The following is an 11372-nucleotide window of genomic DNA, read 5'->3' on the forward strand; positions in this document are numbered from 1 at the left end:
GGGGGGGGGGGGGAAGCGGAGTCGAGCGTAGTGAATTGAGCGGAGGCGGCGATTGAGACGACTGAGACGGCGTGAGCTAGTCCCTACTTCTTTTTCTCCTCTCAAATCCTTCCCTCTTATTAAAACTAAACCCTAACCCCCCTATGGATTTATAAACCCTTTGGAGACGAAGCGGTTCGAGCGGCGGCCGGAGAAGTCGGAAAAGTCGGACTTGAGATGACGGCGCGGGGGTGGGAAGGGACGCGCTGCGGGAGCCATCGACAGTGGTCGGGGTTGAGTTGTCGGGGGCTCCGGGGATGGGTGTTGGTGGTCATGGACGTCGGGGTAGGGAAGAGCGGAGGGAGGACAGAGAGGTCTCGATGTGGAGAGGAGCTCGGGGGCGGAGCTGGGCGTCGAGAGATCTCGGCCGCCAACGATCTCGGTGGGTGTTGGTGGTCATGGAAATTGGGGAGGCTTGACGGGGGTGGAAGTCGGGGTAGGCTTGACGGCGGAGGAGTTTGATGGAGATTTGAAAGCGGTGGAGTTTGATGGAGGATTTACGGTGGTAAAAACCAGAGAAGGTTTGAAGGTGGAGGAAAGGAAGCAAGCGGAGGAGAGAAAGAAGGAGAAGGAAGAAACATAATAGGGATATAGTGGTCTTTCTGTTTTGTTATACAGTGGATTATAGTTGCATATGGTATATACCTAATTATGACATATGTTATGGGTAGACAATGCAAATATACTAATTATTATAGCTAAAAGTTATGGAAAGCTAGTCATTCCATACGGAGGAAAGCTAGCGTCGACGCGGTTCGAAGAGACGAACTGTTTGTTGCTGGCGTCGTAAAGACCATCGCCGAAGACGAAGAGCGTCTGGGCGAGGGAGACGGTGGGGAAGTGAAGAAGGAGAAGCGAGAAGAAGGAGAGAGAGAAGAGGTGAGGTTTGGGATTCGCCATTGAAAGACAGTGAAGCTCTGAGAGAAACTGAAACCGACGCTGTTTTGTTTGATCTGAGTTTCTGTGGACGGTGGTTGTTTAGTTAAAAGTTAAAACAATGGTGGAGCCACGTGACCAACGTTTCTATTTGTTTAGAAAATTATTCATCTATCTTATTAAAGCTGAAGTACAATTTCACTGTGTTTGGATACTTGGATAAGAGTTTTAAAAAAAATTGGTGTGTTTGGAAACATGGATTGTAGTTTTTAAAAATAATAATTTTGTTTGGAAACAAAGATAGTAGTATTAAACAGAAAAATTAATGGGCTTAAGTCATTAAGTCCATCATAAAATAATGTTGTCAATATATATAAGAAAAATACAATACAAAGTCCAATTTGAAATACCAACTCAAATTATGGTTTTTATATTTCATATTAAGTTTTTAAAATATAATATATGTAATTATTTATATGATGATACGTATTAAATACTATTAATTATATGATTACTTATATGATGGTACATACAAAATACGATTAATTATATGATGAAATTATATGATATATAATAATGACTAAGGATGGGTTTTCAAACATCCATACGGGTTTGGTTCTGATTGGTTTGCGTTTCGGGTTTTCGAGGTCAAAGATTTCAGTTCTATTAGGATGTTTCTAAATTTTTGTTTGAGTTTAATTCGGATCTTTGCGGGTTTAGTTTGGATAACCTATTTAAATTATTTTTAAAGTTTTAAATCACTATATATTTTAAATTTCTCAAAATCTATAAATAAAGTAATATATTACCTATAAATTTAAATAACATATGTCAGAATACCTAAACTTAACATATCAATTGGGTTGATTTAAAATTTTGGATACGGAATCAATAATTATTTTAAGTATTTTTGGTGATTTGAGTATACTTTAACTATTTCAGATATTTGTTTTTGACTATCTATATATATTTTCAAGTATTTTAAACCAATTTAAAATTATCATTCTTGATGTTTTATATACGTTAAATATAAAAATAATTAATATATAAATATATAAATCTATCTTTAGATAAATTCATGTACACGAATATTTTGGTTCGGATCCGATTCGGTTCTCTAACTAACAAAATTTTGAATAATTCAACTATTTAATCAATTTATGTGCAGGTTTGGTACTATATTTACGGATTGGTATCAGTTCTGTTCCTCGGATTCATTTTACTAAACCCTAATAGTTACATGAAAAACAAATATCATCATATTTTTAAAAATATACATCCGCGTAGGTGCAGAGATCAAAGTTTATAATCATTTATTTTAACAATAAGCCAAATAAATATGTTGATTGAAGAGCGAATAAAACAAAACTAGAGAAATACATAGTTTATCAGAGACACTCTATGTGTCGAATTTATTAAAAAAAATATTAAAATAAATAAATTCAATAATTACAAATAAATAATATATTTTATAAAAGTGAAAAATAATACCCGCGCTTTCGAAGCGCGGGTCAAATCTAGTATATTTTATAGTAGTATTCTTTTTTGACTTTTTCGATGGCATTATTAATATTAACCAAAATAAAAACTATTGAGAAAATCTCACTAATAATTTCCGAAATTCATTAATTCCACTTTAAATCTTCAACAATAAACCCTCACATTAATAACACTTTTAACAAAAACTATGAAAGTGGTATACATACTTTTTTATTATCATGGTGGATATAATAAACATTGTTAACATGATGCTTACTTCTGTTAGTTTACTTAAACATATATTTTACTAAATTAATTAATTTTTTACCAAAAATATTTTCATTTTATTTACAAAGAAATTAATCTAAAATTTCTAATCGGCTTGTTGTGTAGAGCAGTAAATAAAAATCCAAAGATAAAATAGAGTAATAAAAATGAAGAAGAAATTTGTGTATTTAGAAAATATATAAAATAATAATATCTTTTTAATATTATAATTTTTTTATCTATATTTATGTGTCCTCATGTGTGATGCTTCTTCAATTTTTTTTAATTTTTATTTGCGGAACTTTTAATTTCTAAAAGTTATAGGATAACTTTTTCAATTTAGTTTGATTTGTGAGAATAAAATAATTCTAGGTTGACGTATTCTTCGATATGAATTGCTTATTATGATAAATTTTATTTGTTTACACTACAGTGAAAAAGAGACAATGAAAACAATTTCGTTTATTAAAAAGTAAATATAATAAAGTAGATGTTTAAAATAAAACAAACGGAGTAATATTTATAATTTTGTCCACCATCTTACAATACTAAAAAGCTAATATATTCAATAGTTAGGGTATCCAAGTCGGATAAATAAAATCAACCAATAAGAGTGTTTTATATCGCCACGTCAGCACCGCTTAGAAGGAAAAGAGTGAAACTGGGTCTTCTCACTGTCAATGAAAGTCATCTCAAGTTCTAATTGAAAAATAAAAATTAAATATTTAATTCTAACTAGGAGACTTCCATGTAAGTCTTCCGAAAGACGTCTTACACGGAAGTTTTCAAAATTTTTATTCCGAGATTATGTTCAAACATTGTTATCATAGAAGACTTCTGTGTAAGTCGTCTGTCGCAAGACTTATATGGAAGTCGTCTAGTCAAATGTAATATGTAAGCTTTATTTTTTGGTGGAAGACTTTCATGCAAGTCTTCTAAAAAATCAAATTTTTGACACAATTCAGTCAATTACAAAACTAACATGTTTATTCTAGAAGACTTATAGGGAAGTTTTCTCAGGTATTTTTGATTTTTTTTTTCAAAAACAAAAGTACACTAATATTTTCAAAGGAATACTTCCAAATAAGTCTGCTTAAGAGTATATTTCTCTTGAAGTCTTCCTTTATAAATTTTCAATTGCAAAAGCGATGTAAATGAAAGACTTCTTAGAAGTCTTCTGGATGACTTCGCTGGAAGTCTTCTACGTCAAAGTTGTTTAAAATTTCATTTTCTTTAAAAATATAAATACTTCTTTAACATTTTCTTATTAATTCATGTGTATTAGTTGATATTGGGGTTCCTGAATGAAATTTATAACTTAATTGATTTTGATTATGAGGTAACCAAAATTCATGTTTATTAATGTTTCTAGCTGATCTGAGTGGAAGTTTTCTATGTTAGTTTTTGTGAACTTGTTAAGTAACTTTAATATATGTTTTTAACTGTCAAAAGTGTTAAGTAAGTTCAAGAATATCAAGTCATATGTTTAATGTGTCTTCTTAGATTATAAGATGTACTTTTGAACTTTCATAAAATTTGAAATTTCAAGTTTCACTTAAAATTCAAATTTCTCGCTTAAAATTTAATTTCCCGATCAAATTTCATGCTTATATTTCAATTTCCCGCTCTAAATTTGAGTCTCCAGAAGTCTTCCGCAAGACTTCCCATATGACTTCTAGTCAAACTGTTATATGTTTGGATTTATGTAATGTTTGGTATTTTGTGAATTTAGCTAAGTTTTCTTGAAAAATCTTCTCCTTTAGTTGTAGTAAATTTGACTAATTGTTTTGTGTTATTGTGTTTTGCTATTGAAATTGTAACAATAACTTCAATAATGTCAATTAATTTTGGCAAGATATTATTATAGACATGAACATATTTACCAAACTTTTTTCATTAATATCTCTTCGAATTTACAAAAAATTACAATGAAAAGAGTACACCTAAAAATTACAAAACAGACTATAAACAAAATTATTATAGATCATTCCTCCACAAAGACAAGGTTAGACTCCATTTGACATAGGAGAAGATTTCGTCATAAGATTTCAAGAAGTATTCTAGCGCATTCATTATATGTTAGAAAACTTCTGAGAAGACTTTCGGTAATTCTTCCAAAGTCTGACTCAGATCTAAAAAACTTGCAAATCCAAAAACGTTCAAGTGGCTTCAAAAGGTAGAAAATAAGTGAAAGATGGGATATGTCTATCTTTAAAGAACACAAAAATACATGTCCAAAAAATTTAGATCTACCTTTAAATGAGTAGAAGATGAGAATCATATAGTAACAAAACTTGCAAAACACGATGAATTAGTGAAAAAGACATGAGACAAAAAATGATAAATTTATATAAAGTTTGGTGTTTTCAAGTTCTAAGAGACATAAGAAGGTTGGAGAGTTTTACTTTGGAAAAATGGTAAGAGATTTAAACAACAAAAGATTACGAAGTGAAGAAAAATCAGACATAGAAACTTACCCAAACACTCAGATCAGTTATAAAAAAGAAACATGGGAGAAGACTCCATTATATGTTAGAAGAATTCTGAGAAAGTCTTCAAAATCTTGGCTCAGAACTTAAAAAACCTGCATATTCAAAAGCATTCAAATGACTTTAAAACAGAGAAAACAACAAAATAAGATAAGAGTTTTAAGCAACAAAAATATTATTCAAAAGGTAAGAGTCTTGTGAAATAAAAGTTTACCAAATGAAAAAAAATATGACAGGGAGATTTACCAAATGCTCAGATTTGTTATGAAAGACGAGGCATGAGAGAAGACTCTGTCAAAAGACTTTATGGAAGTCTTCTACTGCCTTAAATGTTAGAATACTTATGAGAATACTTCTTTGAAAGTCTTCAAAGTCTGTCTCAGTTCTGGAAAAACCTGCATATTTCTGAAACGGTGTGTGTTATGGTATTTAACTCTCATTAATTTAGACGCCCACGGCAATGTCTTCAATTCGTGGATCGAATGGATGAGGCGGTGTGCTTTCTATATAAATATGTATGTATTTCCCTTCCAAAATTCGTACTCTCTTCATCTCTCCAATCTCTCTTATAGTATAACCGACTGGAGTTCCTGTCAGATCAATCTTCTAAACTCTGATTAGGCCGGCCGGATTGGCGAATGGCATCTAGATTGGCTCAAAAGTCTATCTGAATTGATCCAAGAATTTCTGGAACTGGGTCATCGGGATCATCACTGACTGTTACAGTTCCTCTCGAGTCGTAAGAAACCACATGCAAATTTTTTCCATGGCTTTTTTTTCATATGTGTTCTAACTGCAAGGTTTCACGTTTGTAGCCCAATGTTTCAAAATACTCAACTTATAAATTTGTTCTTCACCGGAGAACTTGGGAGAAGTTGGTGTTACCTCCTACTCTCGATGATGTTGGTAATGTTGCTCAACTATTTTCTCTTTTTGGTTTTATACATAAGAAAATTGTGTACTTTATGGATCAAAGGCCTCTTTTTGTAAACTAATGATTCTTATGACTACCAGATCTCTGATTTGTTTTTGTTTTAAATTACTGGAAGTAGCTCAGATAAGAAGAACACATGGATCTAAACAAAAGTTTCCATGCCACCGCTTCTGTCATTATGACTGAGTGAATGTCTCCACCTTATCTGTGAAACTTTACACTCCTTCCACCTATAGCTTCGCCTCCTTCGATATCGTTTCATCATAGTGGTTGCTCATTGAACGCAACAGCAACATACACCGATGACATTCTGTCCGAGAGACAGATCAATGGCTCCCATTGGTGAGGTGGATGAGACGAAGATAAAGGTTGCTTATCAAGGTGTGAATGTTTTCGGAACTGATCTATTTTTAAAATTGGTTATTCAGCAAAATATGATTTTTCCGTGGGATGTTGATACAACTGGATAGAATTTTCTGTGTGTTCTATTTATTGTATAACATTTGTGTTTCTCTAAATAATTAGGTTTTATATTATGTGTAAATCATTCTGTTTTGTGGTTGATTCTTATTTTTCATGTTAACTTTGTATGTCGTAAAAAAATCGTCTCCCATTATAGTTAGCTAAATTTTTGATATAATTATTAAATTTTTGGCAGCTTTGTGATGCTCTTTACCATAAGCGTTACCAAAGCTTGAATCACTTAAAAAAATATTAAAGAAGAATAATTAATTAAAGGGAGGATTCAATGCTGTAAAAAGTATCAGCTGCAGTCACCATTTGGATTTGTTTTACACGACATATCCTCAGATTTTGGCCTTCCTGAACAGTTTGTTCAACATAAATATCAGTTGGAATTATTAAACAAAGATGATACTAAAGCCGTCAACAAAAAAAAAGCAAGTTGCAAGCAAGTGTTGAGATCGGCAGAGGACAAAATGACTTAAAACTATATGAATCTTACAAATAATACTAGGTCTGATACAATTTATATAAAAAAAAGAACAGGAGAGGAGCTTGATTTTGTAAATGATAGAGTATTGGGGATGGTCTCTCAAGTAACTTCTGGAACTACAGTCTCAAAGATTACTGTGAATTTAACCAAGGTGTGTTAGTTTTGGACGATTCTTCAGTTGGACCATACCGTAACAACAACGGAGAAAGGCAAATATAGTCCATAAACAACAGAATGTTTTGCTAGAGAAAAACAGGTAGCTATGGATTATGAATTCGACTCTGATAGAAAAAGTCAAACATGTCTCTTTCACCTCAGGACAACAATTTTGTTGTACAAGGAAGACAAGTGTGTTATGATTTAGTTGGTTTGTTTTCATTTAGTTTGGCATGCTTCTGGGTTTTGTACAAATTATAGTGCAACATCAATTTCTCACATGCCAATTCTCAAAAAAAAAACATCAATTTCTCACGGGACAATAAAAGATTCACAATGTAAAAACACATATTTAAATTGACCTCAAATGCAGTATAGTAAATAGCATGTAACATGAGACTTACAAAGTAGCTTTGTGTAGTTTTGAATCAAAGTTATATATTTCTTTCTTGAATCAAAGTTATATATTTCTAAACATAATAAAATATACATAAGCCAATATATTAAAAATATATATAGACATAAATATCTTTTTCTTTAATTATTGTATAGTCAATTCAACAAATAAATATTAAAAATTATTTTTGTTACTAAAACCTTCCAAAATAAAGTGTATTTCATGTTTATATGACAAAATTAAATATTAATAAATTTGTTTAGGATTTTCAGGGTGCATATGCGAAATACATAAGTATATATGTATATAAGATTAAAATAAACATTTGTAAAGAACAGGTTCTGCCCAAATAGCATAAACAAGATATATTTCATTTTTTTCTCGCAATTATGAAGCATCACTTTGATGATATTAGTCAAATTTAAAGTTTGCAAAATACACAAAGTTTGCTCTGTATTCTTTGGTCTAAGATTATAAAGCATCTACTGCACTAATATTAAAGTATATTAAATCACTTTAAATCAAACAAAAGATATTTATTAAAAATAACAATATGATCTTAGAATTCTTTTCTTTATTTGTTGTCTATAATATCATTTTCTATAGTGATCTTAAATACTTCATAAATTAATAAAAAATTATACAAAATAATTTTTATTATAACTTCCCGCCCGTAGGGCGGACCGACCATAGTATATAATATATATATTACGCCGAATTTACTTAATGTGCGGATATTTGATATGTAATTACGATGTTAACGAATCATCATTAATGTAGACAGTATCGAATTGATTAATAATTAGAAAAAGAATGTTTTCAGACCATGAGATGACAATATCGCATAAATGGTAACCTCCCAATCAAATTTAAGAATAAATGCATGATTTGTTTTTAAAAATAGAATCAATTTTGAGTCTTAGAAACATTATTTGAATATATTAGACATAAACACTTTCCGTAAAAAAACTTGAATCAATCACATTTTTAAAGCAGTAATCTGCTGAAATAAATCCATAGCTACAATTTATAACATTGCATATCTACTTACATTTTATTCGCCCATTGACATAGCAAAATAATACATTACCATGCTCTAATCATGCAAAGTCAAAAAACGAATAAGTTTTTTTTTTGTAATTGATTTAGCTTCTTGGTTTTGCAAATATACGTCTCGGGTTACAGTAAAGTAAAAAAACGAATATGTTTTTTTTAAAAATTGATTTAGCTTCTTCGTCTTGAAATTAGTGGTCACACGAATATTGATTTAGCTTCTTGGTCTTGAAATTAGTGGTCACACGATTTAGCTTCTTGGTCTTGAAATTAGTGGTCACCTAGATTTATCACACGAATATTCTAACATATAATGTGAACAAATTAGTCTAATTAGTTAAAACCCACAGTATGGACTCATTAGGTATCACTACCAATAACACTTTAATCGTTTGTAGTTGGCTAACTATGGATTATTTGACAGTCACATATACTCTAATAATATGGCTCATATCATTTTGTTAAGGTTATTTTCTAAGTTAGAGTATATGTCATAGTTAAATTTTTTTTTATAATGGTGAAGGATCACAAACTATGTTATTAGTGTTTTGTTTATGTGTAAGTTGTGGTTTGAGCTTGAAATATTTCTCTTTATAGACAATCCGAGAACTAAATACGCTGAGACATTTTCTTATAATAACGACTGATGATATAAATATTAGTTTATTATTTGGTCCATATTAGTTTTTTATACATTGTTAAAAAATATTTCTATTTTGAAATCACAGGAACTTTATTATTTGGTCCATATTAGTTTTTATACATTGTTAAAAAATAGATATAGTTTATGAGCATTATTCATTGTTTCAGTATTTGATAATGAGGTACGGAATGTGAGTATCCGAACTTTATATACATACAATATCAGTAAATTTTCTTATATAATTGTGCTTTAGAGATGAAAAGCGCAGTTACTATAAAACAAACCTACTAATAAATTTGTCTGTTTTGAATAAGAAATGAAAAGCGCAATTATATATGAAAAAATTGGTCAATCCAAATTCTCACAACATTCTACGAAATGGTTTAATATGAAAACTACGTGACTTTGTTATATATGGAAAAACAAAGTCAACACATAAATGATTGATTGAAAAATTAATCATCTTTTATTATCTTTAATGATCATAACAATAATTCATGTGTTATAACAAAATTTAGACTGATTTGACAATGACAAAATAATTTAATTATTCTAGTAATGAAAGGGTATCAAAATAGGGGTGAGAATGAATGTGAGGATGCCACATAGAAAATGTCATTGTGTAAATAACACATCAAGTTAAGGTTGTTGTCTTTTAGTGCTCCTAAAATAATATATAGGGGATTCATTAGATCTTGTTACTTTTTATTAAAGAATTTTTTTTTGATTATGTATTAGACATTTAATTTTTATTTCTTTGAATTTGAGCTTGTAAACCATAAAAGAGGAAACATACATGTGAGATTTTCTTTTGTGGTTTGGGTATGATAAAATGTGAAAATAATATTATTAATAGATTTTTCTCTTTTGTGTCCTTATGATTTTTTCTCTCTCTTTATTCTTTATGTCTACATTTATATTTAATTTTATGTTATAATTGAAATATATAAAACATATTAAAACCTTTTGTTAATTAAAATCCTAAGAATCTAATACTTAAAGACATAACATGTTAAAACCTTTTGTTGATAAACCATAAACATTGTCTAACTCATGGTTATCAAATCAACATATATTTATATATTCCTTAAAATTGTCAAATTCTATAAATTTTAATTTATTTACTTCAAATTAACATTAATATTGATGATTAATTAAAAATATCACAACAATTATTTTATACATTTTAAAAATTAAATTATTAGATCAAAATATGATATAGACTAAAAAATAAAGCTACATAGCAGACTTCTTAGAAGGTCTACATACAAGTAACTTTTTGTATTATGTATAGATTTACCAAATACAGAAGCGTATAATGCATTTTTGTTTTTTTGGTTTGTTTATAAGGGTTAAATAGTAATTTATAACTTATTTCGGTTGGTTTTGTATTTAACTAAATGTGAAATACATTTTTAGGTTTAAAAAGAATATTTAAATTGTTTTTAGCAATTATTCTGATATTTAATGTAGATCTTAACATTTATTATGTTTTATACTTTGAATAACTCAAAACTGACACTGTATGTATCATTCAATGTTTTAACTTCATCCACACTTAACCTTCATGTGGACATTTAACATTTTCTGTAATGTTTTTTTTTTTTGAGTGAAGACATTTTCTGTAATGTAATGTAAGTCGTATGAAGAGGAGATAGAAAAGTTAACGAACCAGAGCAATCAGGAACATCTGTTATAACCAGGTTACGTACCTGCATATTTTTGATTACATGTCTACGAACCCAAACAAGCTCCATATGTGCTAAACTTCGTCTCCCAGTGTCTAATTTCTAGGAGCATAGGGTTCTGTTATCACCTTCAAAAATTACATATTTTTACCATTTTTGTCCAAACAAATTTGATAACCATGATAAAAGCCTGTAACTCATACCATCTCCGATTATTTATTCTATTTTTTTCTCTAAAATAGAATAACAATATAATGAATTAATTATTGTTCTAATGAAACTTTATTTAGAGTAAAAGAATAGAATGATAACTAAAAAAATAAGTTATTCTATATATAGTAAACTTATTTTCACTTACTCTATTAATATAGAGTGAAAATAGATTACAATTGAAAT

General features: G+C 29.6%; 1 long non-coding RNA gene across 1 annotated transcript; it reads left to right on the forward strand.

The window, feature by feature from the left end:
- Window positions 1-5537: 5537 nt before the first annotated feature.
- LOC130498633 (uncharacterized) lies at window positions 5538-6645 on the forward strand. The gene is made up of 4 exons (XR_008937536.1): window positions 5538-5665; window positions 5748-5889; window positions 5966-6056; window positions 6203-6645. It is a non-coding gene; the product is annotated as an uncharacterized LOC130498633 (long non-coding RNA).
- The last annotated feature ends 4727 nt before the right edge of the window (window positions 6646-11372 follow it).

This window comes from Raphanus sativus, chromosome 8 (genome assembly GCF_000801105.2).
Source record: "Raphanus sativus cultivar WK10039 chromosome 8, ASM80110v3, whole genome shotgun sequence".
Classification (NCBI taxonomy): domain Eukaryota; kingdom Viridiplantae; phylum Streptophyta; class Magnoliopsida; order Brassicales; family Brassicaceae; genus Raphanus; species Raphanus sativus.